Source organism: Salmo salar, chromosome 10, assembly GCF_965601325.2.
Source record: "Salmo salar chromosome 10, fSalSal1, whole genome shotgun sequence".
In the NCBI taxonomy this organism is placed as follows: domain Eukaryota; kingdom Metazoa; phylum Chordata; class Actinopteri; order Salmoniformes; family Salmonidae; genus Salmo; species Salmo salar.
The window spans coordinates 96,678,319-96,698,841 of NC_138300.1; the positions used below are offsets into that span (position 1 = coordinate 96,678,319).

General features: G+C 42.7%; 1 pseudogene; it reads left to right on the top strand.

The window, feature by feature from the left end:
- Positions 1 to 445: 445 nt before the first annotated feature.
- On the top strand, positions 446 to 20,046 carry LOC123728312 (protein tyrosine phosphatase domain-containing protein 1-like; annotated as a pseudogene).
- Positions 20,047 to 20,523: the final 477 nt, after the last annotated feature.

Here is a 20,523-nt window from a genome sequence, read left to right on the forward strand (position 1 = left end):
ATTTGTTTAAGCTAGAGATAACAGTTTGTATGGGCTGCATCTCAATCCACCACATCCGCCGATATCGCCCTTCCGCATCTGCGGTGAAAGGTGACAGAGCTAGAGCGGTGTTTGTCAGACCATGAGACATCCTGAAAAGCGTTCTTCTCACAAAAACGTCTAAAGCGTCCAAACTGGTTGGCCCACCTCTATTAACCTCTCTGTGGAACAATGAGACTCTCACGAACACGATGCTGTTCTCCATTTTCTCTACAACCCCCACAAGTGTCTTGGGACTCATCTGAAGTCGGTACAGCCTCTTTTGCCAACTTCTGTCTGTAGTATCCAAACAGTTTGGGCTACACATTAATATGTTAGCTTAGTAGAACCCCACCTCCCCTGGCTTAGACAGGGCTTACACACTAGAGGGTTAAACCAACTCTGTGAACTACCCCCGCTATGGTACATGCCGTCCATTATGCCCATGGTGCCGGTGCTACGGCTAGCCTACTCCCAGGTCAGAGAGAACCTGGTGAAGCCATCCCACCCAAGACCATCTGCCTCCTGGCCTGTGGAGGACTGGACTGCCGCTACGAAGGACCAGCCTGCTGGATGCCCAGCCAACAAACTGTACAGGGACTCTACTCACACTGGTGAGGGGGGTGGGGGTGTGGTAGAGACGGAGAGAAGGTGAGAAGGAGATTGGGGAGAGAGAGAGAAAAAGAGAGAGGACTAGAAGTTCTATATTCACTGTGATTGTGTACTGTTGTCAGGGTGACTGATGACATTTGGCCTATGGCGAGATCCTCTTCTCACATCATCAAGAAGTACAGCACCATAGAGCAGTTCCAATGCTTAATAGTCACGCCTGTGTTCATGACTGCCTGCGTGTGTGTGTGTGCATGCGTGTCCACCCTTTGTCTCTAACTGATCTTTTTCTATCTGACCAGGCTGAACATCAAGTCCATCATCAACATGCTTTCACCTGGGGAGCATGCTCACTGCGGCCCACCTCTGCAGCCAGACACTGGATTCACCTACTTCCTACAAACCTTTATGGAAAATGATAGTACGACTGTACTGTATTGATACCTATCTCCAATACACATAACATTAGGATAATCTCTGAGGCCTTATGTAAATTCAATATGTGTTTGTGTCTTTCTTTCTCTGTGTGTGCGCTTGTGTTGTAGCCTTAATTTTTCTTCCATTTTGGCATGCCAGACTTTGGTGTGTCGTCTGTCATGGGGATGATGGATGGAGTGAAGATGCTAACCTACGGCGTGAAAGAGGGGAAGGTGGCTGTGCACTGTCGCGCAAGTTTGGAAAGGACAGGTGTGGGAATTTTACGGTATGATAATACGGTTCTCAGTACATAAATAGTCTGTTTATATTGTTTAGCTCATTTAGAATATACATTTGTATTTGTATTTATTAAGGATCCCCATTACTCTTCCTGGGGTCCAGCAACATTAAGGCAGTTATATACAATAAAAAATATTACAAGACATTACATTTCATAACACTTTGCCCAATATATTTAGTGTGTTCTTTCAGGTCACTACTCCACTATCACATATTTACAATACAACATCCATGTGTACATGTGTGTAGAGTGCATGTCTTATCATGTGTTTATTCAACAGGTGGTTCTAAACCTGAATTCTGATTGGTTTCAACCACATTCCAGTCGGTGTCTATTCCACAAGTTACCTTCGGCTAAATCTATTACATTAAAATGCCTATTTACTCTGTTTCATCTGACAGCGCAATCCACTGTCTCATCAGCCCAGCCAGGCAATTTATAAACTTGATCTCCATTATAAAAAGTATCTAGACATTATCTCACATTTATTTTATGAACCTTGCTGTCTGTCTCTGACATTTGCAACATTGTTTCAATATTAAAATTTGATCTTCAGCTGTCCCATAGTAATGAACGTGTCAAGAGTTGAGACGAGACAGACAAACAGGCAGGCAGCGTTTCTCAGCCAGTCGAAATCATGAATCAGCCGGCATCATTTTTCTGGATATATACACATTTAATGAAGGTAAAACAAGGTAAAAAGTGCAGCTAGTTTGCAATATTTCCAGCTTCAGTTTGAAGTGAATGTGTTAGCTGTGTTGTTGGCTACCTCCTCTGAACAACAGTGTCGTGCCTCATTAGCTGATTGTTATGGATAAATCCTAATAAATGTCACTAGAAAACAGCTTAAACAAATGCAAATGCAGGTAGTGATAATGCCATCGATGCCAGTGTTTGGAGGATATATTTGCACGGTTTGCCCAACCTTGTCTCGGGCCTAACAACACCTGTGCAATATATCCTCCAAACACCGGCTTCTCGGGAATTATCACTTAAATGTATGTCTGTGCCTGTGTGTGTCTCTTCACAGTCCTTGCTGTTCCATAAGGTGTATTTTTATCTGTTTTTTAAAATCTGATTCTACTGCTTGCATCAGTTACCCGATGTGGAATAGAGTTCCATGTAGGCATGGCTCTATGTGGTACTGTGCGCCTCCATAGCCTGTTCTTGACTTGCGGATTGTGAAGAGACTTTTGGTGGCATTTCTTATGTGGGGTATGCATGGGTGTCCAAGCTGTTTGCTAGTAGTTTAAACAGACACCTCAGTGCATTCAGCATGTCAACACTTCTTACAAAAACAAGTAGTGATGAAGTAAATCTCTCCTCCACTTTGAGCCATGAGAGATTTACATATTAATGTTATCTCTCCTTGTACATTTAAGGGCCAGCCGTGCTGCCCTCTTCTGAGCCAATTGTAATTTCCCGAGGTCTACCTTTGTGGCACCTGACCACATGACTGAACAGTAGTCCAGGTACGACAAAACTAGAGCCTGTAGGACTTGCCTTGTTGATAGTGTTGTGTTATGGACAGTGCTTTATTATGGACAGACTTCTCCCCACCTTAGCTACTGTTGTATCCACATGTTTTGACCATGACATTTTACAATCCAGGTTTACTCCAAGCAGTTTAGTCACCGGAACTTGCTCAATTTCCCCATTATTTATTACAAGATTTATTTGAGGTTTAGGAGTTAGTGAATGATTTGTCCAATATATGATGCTTTTAGTTTTCGAAATATTTAGGACTAACTTATTCCTTGCCACCCATTCTAAAACTAACTGCAGCTCTTTGTTAAGTGTTGCAGTGAAAACATGTGGCTTTACTCAGGCCAGCGACATCAAATCAAATCCAATTTTATTGGTTACATACACGTGTTTAACAGATGTTGTAGCGAAATGCTTGTGCTTCTAGTTCCGACAGTGCAGCAATATCTAACAAGTAATATCTAACAATTTCATAACTAATACACACAAATCTAAGTAAAGTAATAGAATAAGAATATATAAATATGTACATGAGCAATGTCAGAGTGGCATAGGCTAAGATGCAATATATAGAATAGAATACAGTATTAACACATGAGATGAGTAATGCAAGATATATAAACATTATTAAAGTGACATTATTTTAGTTACTAGTGTTCCATTTATTAAAGTGGCCAATGATTTCAAGCCTGTATGTAGGCAGCAACCTCTCTGTGTTAGTGATGGCTATTTAACAGTCTGATGGCCATGATATAGAAGCTGTTTTTTAGTCTCTCAGTCCCAGCTTTGATGCACCTGTGCTGACCTCGCCTTCTGGATGATAGCGGGGTGAACAGGCAGTGGCTTGCGTGGTTGTTGTCTTTTTGGCCTTCCTGTGACATCGGGTGCTGTAGATGTCCTGGGGGGCAGGTAGTTTGCCCCGGTGATGCGTTGTGCAGACCTCACCACCCTCTGGAGAGCCATGTGGTTGTGGGTGGTGCAGTTGCCGTACCAGGTCGTGATACAGCCCAACAGGATGCTCTCAATTGTGCATCTGTAAAAGTTAGTGAGCGTTTTAGGTGACAAGTCGAATTTCTTCAGCCTCCTGAGGTTGAAAGGGAACTGTTGCACCTTCTTCACCACACTGACTGTGTGGGTGGACCATTTCAGTTTGTCAGTGATATGTACACCAAGGAACTTAAAACTTTCCACCTTCTCCATTGCTGTCCCATCAATGTGGATAGGGGGGTGCTCCCTCTGTTGTTTCCTGGAGTCCACAATCATCTCCTTTGTTTTGTTGATGTTGAGTGAGAGGTTATTTTCCTGACACCACACTCCCAGAGCCCTCACCTCCTCCCTGTAGGCTGTCTTGTCGTTGTTGGTAATCAAGCCTTCTACAGTACTGTTGTGTCGCCTGCAAACTTGATGATTGAGTTGGAGGCATGCATGGCCAAGCAGTCATGGGTGAACAGGGAGTACAGGAGGGGCTGAGCAGGCACCCTTGTGGGGCCCCAGTGTTGAGGATCAGCGAAGTGGAGATGTTGTTTCCTACCTTCACCACCTGGGGGCGGCCCGTCAGGAAGTCCAGGACCCAATTGCACAGGGCGGGGTTCAGACCTAGGGCCTTGAGCTTAATGATACGTTTGGAGGGTACTATGGTGATGAATTCTGAGCTATAGTCAATGAACAGCATTCTTACATAGGTATTCCTCTTGTCCAGATGGGATAGGGCAGTGTGCAGTGTGATGGTGATTGCATCGTCTGTGGCCCTATTGGGGTGGTAAGCAAATTGAAGTGTGTCTAGGGTGGCAGGTAAGGTGGAGGTGATATGATCCTTGACTAGTCTCTCAAAGCACTTCATGATGACAGAAGTGAGTGCTACGGGGTGATAGTCATTTAGTTAAGTTACCTTTGCGTTCTTGGATACAGGAACAATGGTGGCCATCTTGAAGCATGTGGGGACAGCAGACTGGGATATGGAGAGATTGAATATGTCCGTAAACACACCAGTCAGCTGGTCTGTGCATGCTCTGAGGACGCAACTAGGGATACCGTCTGGGCCGGCAGCATTGCAAGGGTTAACACATTTAAATGGCTTACTCATGTCGGCCACGGAGAAGGAGAGCCCACTGTCCTTCGTAGCTGGCCATGTCAGTGGCACTGTGTTATCCTCAAAGCAGGCAAAGAACGTGTTTAGCTTGTCTGGTGTCTGCGACGTGGTTGGTTTTCCTTTTGTATTCTGTGATTGTCTGTAGACCCTGCCACATACGTTTCGTGTTTGAGCCTTTGAATTGCGACTCCACTTTGTCTTGATACTGACGTTTTGCCTGTTTGATTGCCTTGCGGAGGGACTGACTACTCTGTTGTATTCTGCCACCTTGCCATGGTTAAATGCGGTGGTTCGTGCCTTCAGTTTTGCGCGAATGCTACCATCTATCCACGGCTTCTGGTTAGGTTTTAATAATCACAGTGGGTACAAAATCTCCTATACACTTCTTGATAAACTCAGTACCGGAGCGCCAAGTCTAGGACCAAAAGGCACCTTATCAGCTTCTACCCCCAAGCCATAAGACTGCTGAACAATTAATCAAATGGCCACCGGACTATTTACATTGACCTCCCCCTTCCATTTGTTTTGTACACTGCTGCTACTCGCTGTTTATTATCTATGCATAGTCACTACCAACATATGCAAATTACCTCAACTAACCTGTACCCTGACTCGGTACCGGTACCCCCTGTATATAACCTCGTTATTGTTATTGTATTGTGTTACTTTTTATAATTTTTTATTTTATTTTATTTTGTAAATATTTTCTTACCTCTTCTTGAACTGCATTGTTGGTTAATGGCTTGTAAGTAAGCATTTCACGGTAAGGTCTACACTTGTTGTATTCAGCACAAGTGACAAATAAAGTTTGATTTGATTTGTACACATCCATATTATTCTCAGAAGCTACCCAATCAAAACAATCTTGAAGCGAAGGATTCTGATTGGTCAGACCAACGTTGAATGGTCCTTAGCATGGGTATTTCCTGTTTGAATTTCTGCCTATAGGAAGAGAGGAGCAAAATGGAGTCGTGGTCAGATTTGCCAAAAGGAGGGCAAGCCTTACATTTACATTTTAGTAGAGGCTCTTGTACAGAGCGACATACAGTAGTGAGTGCATACATTACATACATTTCATACATTTTTTTCTCCGTACTGGTCCCCCGTGGGAATCGAATCCACAACCCTGGCATTGCAAACACCATGCTCTACCAACTGAGCCACACGGGGCCACACGTATGCATCCCGGAAGTTAAAGTAACAATGGTCCAGTGTTTATCCAGCGCGAGTGCTGCAGTCGATATGCTGATAGATTTTAGGTAGCCTTTTCCTCAAATTTGCTCTGTTAAAATCAATAATAACAATAAATGCAGCCTCGAGTTTCATGCCATTAGTATAGATTGAAAAAAGTAAGGGGCCTAGACAGCTGCCCTGAGGAACTCCTGATTCTACCTGGATTATGTTGGCGAGGCTTCCATTACAGAACACCCTCTGTGTTCTGTTAGACAGGTAACTTTTTATCCACAATATAGCAGGGGGAGTAACGCCATAGCACATACATTTTTCCATCAGCAGACTATGATCGATAATGTCAAAAGCCACACTGAAGTCTAACAAAACAGCTCCCACAATCTTTTTATCATCAAAGCCAATCATCAGTCACTTGTGGAAAAGCCATGCTTGTTGAATGCTCTTCCCTATAAGCATGCTGAAAGTCTGTTGTCAATTTGGTTACAGTAAAATAGCATTGTATCTGGTCGAACACACTTTTTTCTAAAAGTTTACAAAGGATTGGTAACAGGTTGATTGGTCAGCTATTTGAGCTAGTAAAGGGGGCTTTACTATTCTTGGGTAGCATAATTACTTTTGCTTCTCTCCAAGCTTGAGGGCACACACTTTCTGGTAGGCTTAGATAAAAGATATGGCAAATAGGAGTGGTAATATCGTTAGCTAATTTCCTCAGTCATTTTCTATTGAAGTTGTCAGACCCCGGTGATAGACAACAATAATTCTTTCACTTCTTCCACACTCACTTTACGGAATTCAAAATTACAATTTTCATTTAGGGTGCTCCAAAGCTTTTTACTGTAATTCTTAAATTAAATTATCTTTGTTTCATAGTATAGTTTCTTCTTCTTTTTATTCAGTTTAGTCTCATGATTTCTCAATTTGCAGTACGTTTGCCAACTAGTTGTGAAGCCAGACTTATTTGCCATTCCTTTTTCCTCATCCCTCTCTTGGTGGTCTATAGCAGCTTCCCATCAGAATGGGCTTTAGGTGAGGCAGACTAACTTGTGGCCATACTAATACAACAGTATTTAACATGAGATCCTCTCTAAGCTTTACAGGAAAGTGATTCTGAATATAAACGACCACATCTCCACCTTTGGCATTTCTGTATTTTCTGTAGATGTTATACCATGTATTGCTACCACTGTATCATCAAAGCTATTATCTAAGTGAGTTTCAGAGATTTTCAGAATATGAATGTCATCTGTTTCCAGCAAATTATTGATTTTATGAACCTTGTTTTTGATGTGGGCTATATTTAACACTTTTATGGGATTCTTGATTGTTTTAATTGCTTTACTGGGGAAACTTAGCAGAAGTAGACATGCTCATGTTATTTATGTTAGTGCAAGGTGAGCTGTACACAGTGGACTTCCTACTAGGGCACATCACCTCAGTGCAAACAGTATAACTTTGGTTCATAGGCATATGATTACTGCATACAATAGCTGTAGGATCAGCAAAGGCCTTCAAGGCAGTTAGAGGGACGTAAATTAGGTTACTTACATTGTATCTTACAATGCCCCTGGGATAATGTACATTTTCTGAAGCATTATGGCAACTCAGCGACACAATGGTAGGGATTAACTGAGTTGGGCTTGGGGCATTGATAAGTCATTGTCTCAATGCAGCCTTATAATGCTGTGAAAGGATCCAGGAAACTAAATGATTTTGGTGGATCCCATCCTCCTTATAAAACAAGCTTAGTTTCCAGAAGGTATCAACATTTCAAAATAATGTTACACCCACAGAGCTGCAATAGTCTCGTAGCCAGTTATGGAGGGCTAAAAGTCTGCTGAAATGTTCAACGTCACGATTTAGGGTGGGCACAGGGCCAGATATTATGAGGTCTTTGTTGGTGTCAAGCAGAGACCCAATCAGTTCTTTAAAATCCATCTTCAGCTGTTCTGAGCTGCCCTTCATAATGTAATTGAATCCCACATTAACTTTGATAGACTCAGTTTCCTGATGCAGGTTAGAAATGTTTGGGAGCAGCTTATTGATGTTTCTGTACTCTTGCTCCTGGATAGCACAACGTTTTTGCTCCAGGGACTGAGATATTTCTCACCATCGAACTGCCCAATACAACTTTCGGAGAGGAGGATGAAAAAAGGTGCCCTTTCCAATCCCTCACACAATTCGTTGAACCTTTCACGGGCCCACAAGAAGCAGGATACCATACACCCGCTGCTCCTGTCAATAGGTTCAGACCTCTCACATCAGGCAGTGCCCCGTCAGATCCGGAGAGAGGGAAAGGAGTTGAACTTGATGACGAAGCCGCTGCTGGATTCAGCATAGTTGGAGTCAGCACAGCCATCGCAGACACAGGCAATCCCAGCAAAGAAGGCACAGGTAAACCGGGCACCAGTGCGGCGAAGTTATTCCTCATGTCAATCTGCTCCAAACCTCTCGCAGACACTTCAGTCTGTTTAGCAGCATGCCACTGCCTTCGGTTTCCATGAGTTGTGACATGGGACCAGCGTTGATTGGAACAAGAAACACAGCTTCTACAGCGCTATAAACGTTTGTTAGCTATTCCAGGCAAAGCGGGCTCTATTGCAACCTAGCTAGCTGGCTAGTGGGTAGCAGGTGTTGACACAAACACCTATGAACAAAATAAAAAACAACAGGCTGAACCAACAGGCGCAGGAGGTATCCAAATTTGTGACAAGAGTTAAAAACGATTTAATGAAAATTATTCCAACATCAGACCGAGTGAAACAGTACACTGATCTGTTGCACGCTCTGATGACATCTGTGTTGGGCGCAATTATTGACTGTAATCAGAAACGTATTGTCCATAAACGTTCCTGCAGAAATGACACACACACCTCCTGTCATTGCTGACAGGTGTCCTGATAGCCTGCCACCAGATCTACACCCTGCGTGTGAGCTCCAGTGAGATGGTCCACTACGTGCGTATCAAACGTCCCCGCTTCATCCAGACCCTGGACCAGATCAGCCAGGTGTTTGACTTTGTCCGTCTGCTGGGCACTCAGCTGGCCCAGTACCCTGACCTCAGCCTGTGCCATGGGCCCATTTCACCCTGCTGCAGTACCTGCACCATCAAGTCCTCCTCTTCCACGGCCAGGAGGCCCGCACACTTAGACATACACCCAAGGTCTCTGTTTTGTGCAATTATTTTGACAACACTTTATTTATTTTATTAGTCATATACTTTCCCTGTGGTTGTCTGAGTTTCTGGCTTTGGGTCCAACAGGAAGAACCCTTATGGGTTCTTAATTTTGTCTAGGCTACCTGCCGCCCCAGGTAGCCTAGACAAAATGGTTAGAGCATTGGGCCAGTAACTGAATGTTTGCTAGATTGAATCCCTTTTTATTTATTTTATTTTATTTCACCTTTATTTAACCAGGTAGGCCAGTTGAGATGAAGTTCTCATTTACAACTGCAACCTGGCCAAGATAAAGCAAAGCAGTGCGACACAAACAACACAGAGTTACACATGGGATAAACAAACGTACAGTCACTAACACAATAGAGAAGTCTATATACAGTGTGTGCAAATGTAATAAGATTAGGGAGGTAAGGCAATAAATAGGCCAAAGTGGCGAAATAATTACAATTTAGCAATTAAACACTGGAGTGATAGATGTGCAGAAGATGAATGTGCAAGTAGAGATACTGGGGTGCAAAGGAGCAAAAAATAAATAACAATATGGGGATGAGGTAGTTGGGTGGGCTATTTACAGATGGGCTGTGTACAGGTGCAATGATCGGAAAACTGCTCTGACAGCTGATGCTTAAAGTTAGTGAGGGAGATATCAGACTCCAGCATCAGTGATTTTTGCAATTTGTTCCAGTCATTGGCAACAGAGAACTGGAAGGAAAGGCGGCCAAAGGAAGAGTTGGCTTTGGGGATGACCAGTGAAATATACCTGTTGGAGTGCGTGCTACGGGTGGGTGCTGCTATGGTGACCAGTGAGCTGAGATAAGGCGGGGCTTTACTTAGCAAAGACTTATAGATGACCTGGAGCCAGTGGGTTTAGCGACGAGTATGAAGCGAGGGCCAGACAACGAGAGCAAACAGGTCACAGTGGTGGGTAGTATATGGGGCTTTGGTGACAAAACGGATGGCATTGTGATAGACTACATCCAATTTGCTGAGTAGAGTGTTGGAGGCTATTTTGTAAATGACATCACCGAAGTCAAGGTTCAGTAGGATAGTCAGTTTTATGAGGGTATGTTTGGCAGCATGAGTGAAGGATGCTTTGTTGCAAAATAGGAAGCTGGTTCTAGATTTAATTTTGGATTGGAGATGGTTAATGTGAGTCTGGAAGGAGAGTTTACAGTCTAACCAGACACCTCGGTATTTGTAGTTGTCCACATATTCTAAGTCAGAACCATCCAGAGTAGTGATGCTAGACGGGCGGGTTGAAGAGCATGCATTTAGTTTTACTTGCATTTAAGAGCAGTGAAGGTTTGTTAACACAGTGTTCAAAGATGGGCCGAAGGTATACAGAATGGTGTCGCCTGCGTAGGGGTGGATCAGAGAATCCCCAGCAGCAAGAGTGACATCATTGATGTCAGAGAAAAGAGTCGGCCTGAGAATTGAACCCTGTGGCACCCCCATAGAGACTGCCAGAGGTCTGGACAACAGGCCCTCTGATTTGACACACTGAACTCTATCTGAGAAGTAGTTGGTGAAACAGGCGAGGCAGTCATTTGAGAAACCAAGGCTGTTGAGTTGGCCGATAAGAATATGGTGATTGACAGAGTCGTAAGCCTTGGCCAGGTCGATGAAGACAGCCGCACAGTATTATCTTTTATCGTTGGCGGTTATGATATCATTTAGGACCTTGAGCGTGGCTGAGGTGCACCCATGACCAGCTCGGAAACCAGAACGCATAGCAGAGAAAGTACGGTGGGATTCGAAATGGTCGGTGATCTGTTTGTTAACTTGGATTTCGAAGACTGTAGAAAGGCAGGGTAGGATAGATATAGGTCTGTAACAGTTTGGGTCTAGAGTGTCTCCCCCTTTGAAGAGGGGGATGACCGAAGCAGCTTTACAATCTTTAGGGATCTCAGACGATATGAGAGGTTGAACAGGCCAGTAATAGGAGTTGCAACAATTGAGGCGGATAATTTTAGAAAGAGAGGGTCCAGATTGTCTATCCCATTTTATTTGTAGGGGTCTAGATTTTGCAGCTCTTTCAGAACATCAGCTATTTGGATTTGGGTGAAGGAGAAATGGGGAGGCTTTGGAAAGTTGCTGTGGGGGGTGCAGAGGTGTTGACCGGGGTAGGGGTAGCCAGGTGGAAAACATGGCCAGCCGTAGAAAAATGCTTCTTGAAATTCTCGATAATCGTAGATTTATCGGTGGTGACAGTGTTTCCTAGTCTCAGTGCAGTGGGCAGCTGGGAGGAGGTGCTCTTATTCTCCATGGACTTTACAGTGTCCCAGAACTTTTTGGAGTTTGTTCTACAGGATGCAAATTTCTGTTTGAAAAAGCTAACCTTTGCTTTCTTAACTGCCTGTGTATATTGGTTCCTAACTTCCCTGAAAAGTTGCATATCGCAGGGGCTATTCGATGCTAAAGCAGTACGCCAAAGGATGATTTTGTGCTAGTCAAGGGCAGTCAAATCTGGAGTGAACCAAGGGCTACAGTTGAAGTCAGAAGTTTACATACACTAGGTTGGAGTCATTAAAACTCGTTTTCAACCACTCCACAAATTTCTGGATAACAAACTATAGTTTTGGCAAGTCGGTTAGGACATCTACTTTGTGCATGACACAAGTAATTTTTCCAACAATTGTTTACAGACAGATTATTTCACTTATAATTCACTGTATCACAATTTCAGTTGGTCAGAAGTTTACATACACTAAGTTGACTGTGCCTTTAAACAGCTTGGAAAATTCCACAAAATGATGTCATGGCTTTAGAAGCTTCTGGTAGGCTAATTGACATCATTTGAGTCAATTGAAGGTGTGCTTGTGGATGTATTTCAAGGCCTACCTTCAAACTCAGTGCCTCTTTGCTTGACATCATGGGAAAATCAAAAGAAATCAGCCAAGACCTCAGAAAAATATTGTGGACCTCCACAAGTCTGGTTCATCCTTGGGAGGAATTTCAAAACACCTGAAGGTACCACGTTCATCTGTACAAACAATAGTAATAAAGTATAAACACCATGGGACCACACAGCCATCATACCGCTCAGGAAGGAGATGCGTTCTGTCTCCTAGAGATGAACGTACTTTGGTGCTAAAAGGGCAAATCAATCCCAGGACAACAGCAAAGGACCTTGTGAAGATGCTGGAGGAAACAGGTACAACAGTATCTATATCCACAGTAAAACGAGTCCTATATCAACATAACCTGAAAGGTCGCTCAGCAAGAAAGAAGCCACTGCTCCAAAAACGCCATAAAAAAGCCAGTCTACGGTTTGCAACTGCACATGGGGACAAATATTGTACTTTTTGGAGAAATGTCCTCTGGTCTGGTGAAACAAAAATAGAACTGTTTGGCCATAATGACCATCGTTATATTTGGAGGAAAAAGGGGGATGCTTGCAAGCCGAAGAACACCATCCCATCCGTGAAGCACAGGGGTGGCAGCATCATGTTGTGGGGGTGCTTTGCTGCAGGAGGGCCTAGTGCACTTCACAAAATAGATGGCATCATGAGAAGAAAAAGTATGTGGATATATTGAAGCAACATCTCAAGACATCAATCGGGAAGTTAAAGCTTGGTCGCAAATGGGTCTTCCAAATGAACAATGACCCAAGAATACTTCCAAAGTTCTGGAAAATGGCTTAAGGACAACAAAGTCAAGGTATTGGAGTGGCCATCACAAAGCCTTGACCTTCCTATAGAGAATTTGTGGGCAGAACTGAAAGAGCGTGTGCGAGCAAGGAGGCCTACAAACCTGACTCAGTTACACCAGCTCTGACAGGAGGAATGGAGGAATGGGCCAAAATTCACCCAATTTATTGTGGGAAGCTTGTGGAAGGCTACCCGAAACGTTTGACCCTATTTAAACATTTTAAAGGCAATGCTACCAAATACTAATTGAGTGTATGTAAACTTCTGACCCACTGGGAATGTCATGAAAGAAATAAAAGCTGAAATAAATCATTCTCTCTACTATTTTTCTGACATTTCACATTCTTAAAATAAAGTGGTGATCCTAACTGACCTAAGACAGAGAATTTTTACTAGGATTAAATGTCAGGAATTGTAAAAAACTGAGTTTAAATGTATTTGGCTAAACTTCCGACTTCAACTGCATATCTGTTCTTAGTTCTTAGTTCTAATCCCTGAGCTGACAAGGTAAAAATCTGCCGTTCTGCCCCTGACCAAGGCAGTTAACCCACTGTTCCCAGGCCTTCATTGTAAATAAGAATTTGTTCTTAACTGCCTAAAAAATGTAATTGTCCCTGTAGGGGAACCCTTTTGGGTTGTACATAGAACCCTGTCGTAGTAACCTTTGATTTGTCCCTGTAGGGCAGAGATGGGCAACTGTCGGCCTGTGCAGATCAATTTCCAAAAAAGAAAAAAGAAACAAAATTACATTTAGAAACTCAGTCGGGGTCTCAACTTACTGTTGAGAGTTAGAATAGTAGAATACACAAGGTGCAATTTCGAAATTTGGTTGTGCATCAGCAGTTTCTCTTTTTATGTTCGTCACTAACAATCACTGTCATCCGACATCGGCCAAAACAAACTACCGACCGGGGGGCCCCCATTGAGTTTGTTTTCACTCTACTCAGATATCATATTAACATGGCAGAATTCAGGGCAAAATGTGTAGAACTAAAGGAAATTTGCTTAAAAACTGTAAATATTTCTCTCCACCCTATGGCAAATGTGTAGACTTGCATGAAATATGTTATAAAATTGCTGAATCTTCTCTCTGCCCAATGGAAAAATGTGTAGAATTGCAGAAAACTTGCTTTGAAACCGTAACATTTTATCTATGGCCCATGTCAAAATGTGTAGAATTGCAGGAAATTAATTCTAAAACGAAACATTTTTCTCTCTGCTTAGGTCCCCCAAAAGGCTAGGGCTGGCTCTGACTGCATGTGTGGGTATGGATGTGGGTATGCAGACCCGTGAGCCACTGTGGTCCCTCATGATGAGTTCAGACTTTTGGTGGCCCCCACCCCCATCAAAGCTGCCCATCCCTGCTGTAGGGGAACCTTTTGACTTCCATTTAGAGCCCTTTCATGAAGAACTCTCTGGTTCCATGCAGAACCAATGACAGGTTCTAAAGTATTACTTATATGATACTTCAGATCTGCTTATAGTACACACTGTCCAAAATTACCTGTATTTTGACAGTAAGTAACCAGCTACTGAATTGCAGTGAAAATACAAAATTTTGACTGATGAATTAAGGTTATTGTTGTTAAATGACTTGTTGTTACATTCACTGCACTTAGTAGGTGGGAGCAATGTGGTGGGAGCAATGTGCTGGCGGAGGCTCATTCGCATATTTGGGGGCATGGCCTGAAATATGTTGTATTTGTGCCAACCATTAGTGGATGTGTTGAACCATGTTGATGAATGTTGAGCACTTCATTTGTCCACTCACAGTTCTATAATCTTTGTAAGAGCTTGTGAGAAGCAAGCGCAGCACTGTTAAGAAGTTACTGTGCATTTTCCAGTAACTTAACTGTGGTAATTCACTGGGAAGTTCATGTTACATTTTTTCTAACTTACTGTCAGTAGTGATGGGAAACCAAGTCTTTCTGAAGGATTTGGCGCTGTCACCAAATTGTGCCGAAAAACAGTTAATTATGCAGAGCTTTATTATCTGTTCACAATGCGCATTAGTGACATCTGCTGGTCAGCAATAAATATCTCCACTGTTTCCATCACAACTCTGTGGCGCAGCAGTAAGTCATTAGCTTTGTTAACCTAGGGTGGCAGGTAGCCTGGAAGTTGTGAGCATTGGGCCAGTAATTGAAAGGTTACTGGTTCAAATCCCCAAGCTGAATAGTTGAAAAACCTGTTGATGTACCTTTTAGCAAGGCACTTAACACTAATTGCTATGGATAAGAGCATCTGCTAAATGAGATGTAAATAATCAGTTGGAATACCAGGTTTACATCATGCTCCCCATTTTTTAGGATGCTTAAGACAGAATGCTTAAGACAGAATCGTATACTATACTAAATAAAACAAATTATTTGAACAACAGTGCGGTTTCACAAAATAATATCTTCAATGGGATTGAACCTCATACCCTCACCTCCCTATGTTCCCTGCTCTACCTGCTAAGCTACCGGCCTAACTATATTTGTAAGTACGGTGTCCAGTAAAGGTCAGTGTTTGAAAGCTGCTTAGAATCGAAGAAAGCACTGGAACCACTGCATAATCAGTGGGATCTCGCATTTTGCAACACACGGTTTGAAACAGCACATGATCAAATGAAGCTTCAGACATCATTGATGACATACTTCTGATAAAGTGATACACGCAGGGGGCACATTGCTTTGAAGTTAGCTGCTTAGAGATTGACACATGCCTTGGAGCTCCAGTATCAAACGTAATATCCATAACTGTCAGCTTGCTGCAAGCAGTTATTGTAAAATGCACAGTAACTTACTGTGGCTGATCTCTGTCATGCTCACTGACCTGATGGTGTGGCAGGAAGGTCAGTTTGCTGCCAACCAAGCGGTTGAGGCCACGTGAGTCTGGGTCCCACATGTGCTCACCACAAAGAATGCTTAAAATAGCAGTGATGGGGAAATGAAGCATCCTGAAGCATTAAAGCTTTCCAGGCAATTGTGTCAAAAATAGGTTCATTACTCTAGGCTTTAATCAACACAGTCTACACTAGTGGCACCTGCTGGTAAAAATAATTTAGGGCAGCTAAAATGATTATAGATGAAGTCCCAAAAGCTGTAGCGTGTGCGCAGAGTAGCCTTTTTGTATTCTACCGAAACCAATACCAAACCAATTTACCACTATACTTGATTATCTGCACATATACCCTGAAAGAAACCGATAAGTACCATGTGAGTTCTAAGTGTGCCTCTGAAAGTACCTTATGTGTACCTTTGACCATTTTGTACCCCAGGGAACAACACTGTACCCTAACCATACAGTAATTTCCAGAGTGTGTGGATATATAGTTTTTTTGTAATAAAGATGTAGCTGGTGGAACTGCTGAAACATTAATGCACTTCCGCCCAAACGCTTGCAAATTCAAATCATCAAGGCATTTATACACACTTTACATCAGTGGTCACCAACCGGCCGATCGTGTTCACCTGGTCAATCTCCAAGGTGTTCCTTGTTGATCACCAAACATTTCTGTAAAAACACAATGATAAAGCCTAGCGTTCATGTTTTTTTAATCTGTTTTCCACTGTTGGTGGTAGGTGCACTTGATTCAGCCGCCCTAGCTCCGGGAATGCAAAGTCTTCTAATTTTCAACAATTTCATGTGTCTGAAGGTAGAACTCCATCTACCCGGCAAGCCCAGAGAGCAAATCAAGTGCAACTATAGGCCTACCGCTGGCCAATCAGATAGCTCAGATCACTGTGTTTCCTCACGCAATAGACTGTAAAAAAATAAGCCTCAAATGCACAGAAAAGTTAATAATGTGAGATTTCTAAACGTTTAAAACCATAGAGAGAGACACAACGAATACTGCAAAGAACTGCTGTTTTTGAGTAAGTTCATGTTTAAATTGTTATTCAGCACTGTCAACACCTTAACACTTTTATAAGCCATAAAATGCACGTTCTCCCTACTTCCACTCACGCTACAACCAGCACTGCAGCTGCAATGAATGAGTAGAGCAAAGCATTTCGATAAGCTTGTGTCTTTTTTTTATATCAAAGAATATTTGACTTTCTCTGTTCATAGGAGTAACAACATGAATTGGTGCATGAGGCAGAAGTAATGCAGTTCGACTTAAGTTTCACCATCAGCTGGAAGACTGTGTCCCCTTTTTTCAGCGGAGGAAGGGAGAGAGGAGGGACGGTGAGTCGGGTGAGAGGCAGCCTTACTGCTGTTCTCTCCCCTCAGACTGACCATCAAACGCAGGCCATCAGCCCAGTAAAAAAAAAAAAAAAACATTATGCTCACTCAGCTGTGCCTCACAAGTAATACTACAAATGATCTATTAACAGTGTGATCATATACTAAACATTTTGAAATATAATTTCTAAATGGTCAGAGAAGAACAATATTGGCACGGCAATTCAAGCATAGCCACATGCTCTATTGCAGTTAGATGTTTTAATTGTTTGTTTCAATATCTGTATTTTTGCATGTACATTGATTGATTAATCAATTAATTTATCTTATGCTACATAAAGATAAATAACATACATGTTTTGTTAGTTGGATTTATTGCACCCTTTACTGAATGGTTGTTCCAGTTTCAAATATATATTTTTAATTTTATATTTGTTGTTGTTTTTTGTGTTTTTTTTATTCTTAGTATTCTTATGATAATGTTTTTATTAATTTTTGTTTTCTTTATATATTTTTTTTAAATAGTTGATCTTTCAGATCCTGGCAGTCATTTCAGAATGCAAACTAGCATGACGTTGATGGTGACCAGCGTTTGCTGTAGTGATTGGAAGTTTGGATCTTTTTACTGACTTGGATCTTTTCGGCTTGTTCAATCAAAAGAACAACTTTTTTGGGGTTGATACGGCTTCTGCAGAAGTAAAGGCATTCATACTTCGTGCGCTTTGCGGAGCAGTGCAGAGTTGTTGAGCAGAGCTGTTGTGAAGGAAGTTGTCAAGGAAGTGAGTTTGTGTGTATACAGGACCTCCGCAATTGCATCACACCCTTCATACAGAATCTCCGACCACATTTTTGGATCAACCTTAAATTGGCTCCTATTGTGATAGACTTGTAAAAGTGTGCTTTAAACAATGCACATTTGTTGATTGCTAGGCATACAAATACAAGTATTTATTGATACATTTGAAATGATCTGTTTCTTAAAGCTATCTGTGTTCATTATGATCAACTAGGTGGTGTACCTGCTGTGTGCCCGGCCATCTTACAGCCTTGGCCTTGAGCCTGCCTACCTTTCTGGAGGTGCATGCTGGAGAGGAGGGCAGAATGTCGGGCCCTGGGCAGGGCTTGTGGACAAGTAGTACCTACCCCTACAGACCGCAACCCCTTGTCTTACCAGAGGCAGCTGTTATGTCTTGCCAATGCACGGAAAATCCAGCCAACTGTTTATTTTACATGTTGTCGTTCAGCCACGACTAGGTGAAACATAAGATATTACTGTTTTTAATGTCCCGTTGGTACGATATTCATCAACAGAGCTCACCCAGTTTATCTGCGTTTTCTTCATGTGAATGACGGGGATTTGGGCCTTTCCTGATATCCAGAAGCTCTTTTCGGTCATAAGAGATGGTGGCAGAAACATTATGTACAAAATAAGTTACAAACAATGCAAAAAAACACACAAAATAGCACAATTGGTTAGGCAGCCATCTCCTCCGGTGCCATTATCTTGCCGTCATTGTCACCAAACCACACCCGTCCTTAAATCCCACATGCGTTAACAGTTCAGAGCGAGAAGGTGTCTAGGTTATATAGAAATAAAGACACTCAAATTGAAAATCATTTAACCGAATAGGTGTAGATTACAACCTGCATGAAGGCTGCATAGGATTTATAGTACTAATGCTACTCGGTGCATCCAATGGCAATATCCGTGATAGGTATAATGCCAGGAGCCGCTGGCTGAATTGACAGCTCCAGCACAGTTACACCTCCAACATCACCTAAATAAAAACAGTAAGACTGCTATGCAGTTGTCGGTTATCGCAGGATAAGGCAGATCGGATTGAATCTAGATCTGCCAGGAAGTTACTAAGCTCCTAAAGCTTGTTCCCCGGATCTCAACATTTAGGCCCTCCTGAATTGACTAAAATGTAATAGAGTTTACCATACTATGATATGAACATATGGGAATGGGATACCTTAATCTGTCATGGGCTGCCTACCTGTAACTGGAATCCTGACTGCACTCTGCTCTGTCTCCCCTCTGTCTCTCTTTGTTGACTGACAGGTGCGGCAGGTAGCCTAGCGGTTAAGAGCGCTGGGCCAGTAACCAAAAGCTTGCTATTTCGAATCCCGAGCTGACTAGCTGGAAAAATTTGTCAATCTGCTCTTGAGCAAGGCACTTAAAGCTAATTGCTACAGGGTCGCTGTCAATAATGACTGATCCCTCTGGTTGTGACCCTACTCTCCGCGGTGTCTGAGTGGGATATGAAACAAACACATTTCCATTTCACACCACACACACTTGTACAGGTTAGACACTTGTACATGTGTGAAACAGGACAGATATAAGAACCCCTGATTTGACAGGAGGAGCTGAATAGCAGTGAGTGGCCTGGGCCCTACTGGTCACAGTCAGATCCACACATACTTAGCTCTCTACTGAGGACCTGGATGGAGAAACTCAAGGTCAGAGAGATCAGATAAAGAACCACAATCTGACTACAGAGATAAAATGTCACTAAATTGCAACAGATAGCTCTCTCCTACTCTCTCTTTCCCTGTTTCTCTCTTTCCCTCTCTCTGCAGGAGCCTGTTCTGAGTGCCAAGGACATAGAGGTTGACCTCAGTATCTCAAAACATGAACCATCTCTATGCGCTGACGCAGGTGAGACCCAGTCAGACCATATACCCACGTTTAATCATATCATGGCTTACTTTAGGGTCTTCAACCTCCTCTTACGTTCATCAAAGATGTTGAAAGCATCAGCAACTAGCGTGTGTGTGTGTGGTCCCAGCAGCCTCACATCATGTCCTGTTTACTGGGCTATGTGGGTCAGGTGACCAGCCTGTGTCCTCAGAGAAAGGAGGCCGTGCTACGACGCCTGATATGAGCATTCACCAAGGTGAGAAAGAGATAGTGTGTGGCGGTCGTAGTGCTTGATGACATCTAACTATTGTTCTATGTCCAATATCGCCCTCTAGAGGACATGGAGAGCAATGCAGCCCTGATGAGAATGCTCATGTCTAGCGTCAAACGGACAATAAACTACACAGCAAACTGCTCAAGAGGAGGAAATAAACTATTGAGTGGTTGATGGGTTAATCGGTTGTACAAACTTAACACACCTTTTGTATGAAGGGTCAAAGGTTTAAGTTTCCAGTGTTTTCTTGTCTATGATTAGGGGCAGTAGGCTCTTAACTGTGGTTGTGGTGCTTGGATAGAGTGTAGATGCTAGGAACAGGTAAGCATGGCTATGATCCTGACACTGGTGGTTAATTGTACAGTATACTCTGTCTTTACAGTGCATAATGCAAATATGTGTACATTTAACCTAATCCTTGTGTGTTTTATTTTAGTTTGTTTTACAATATTTAGTTGGTGGGGGGAGCAGCACTACACTTTTTAAAAGTGCAAAGC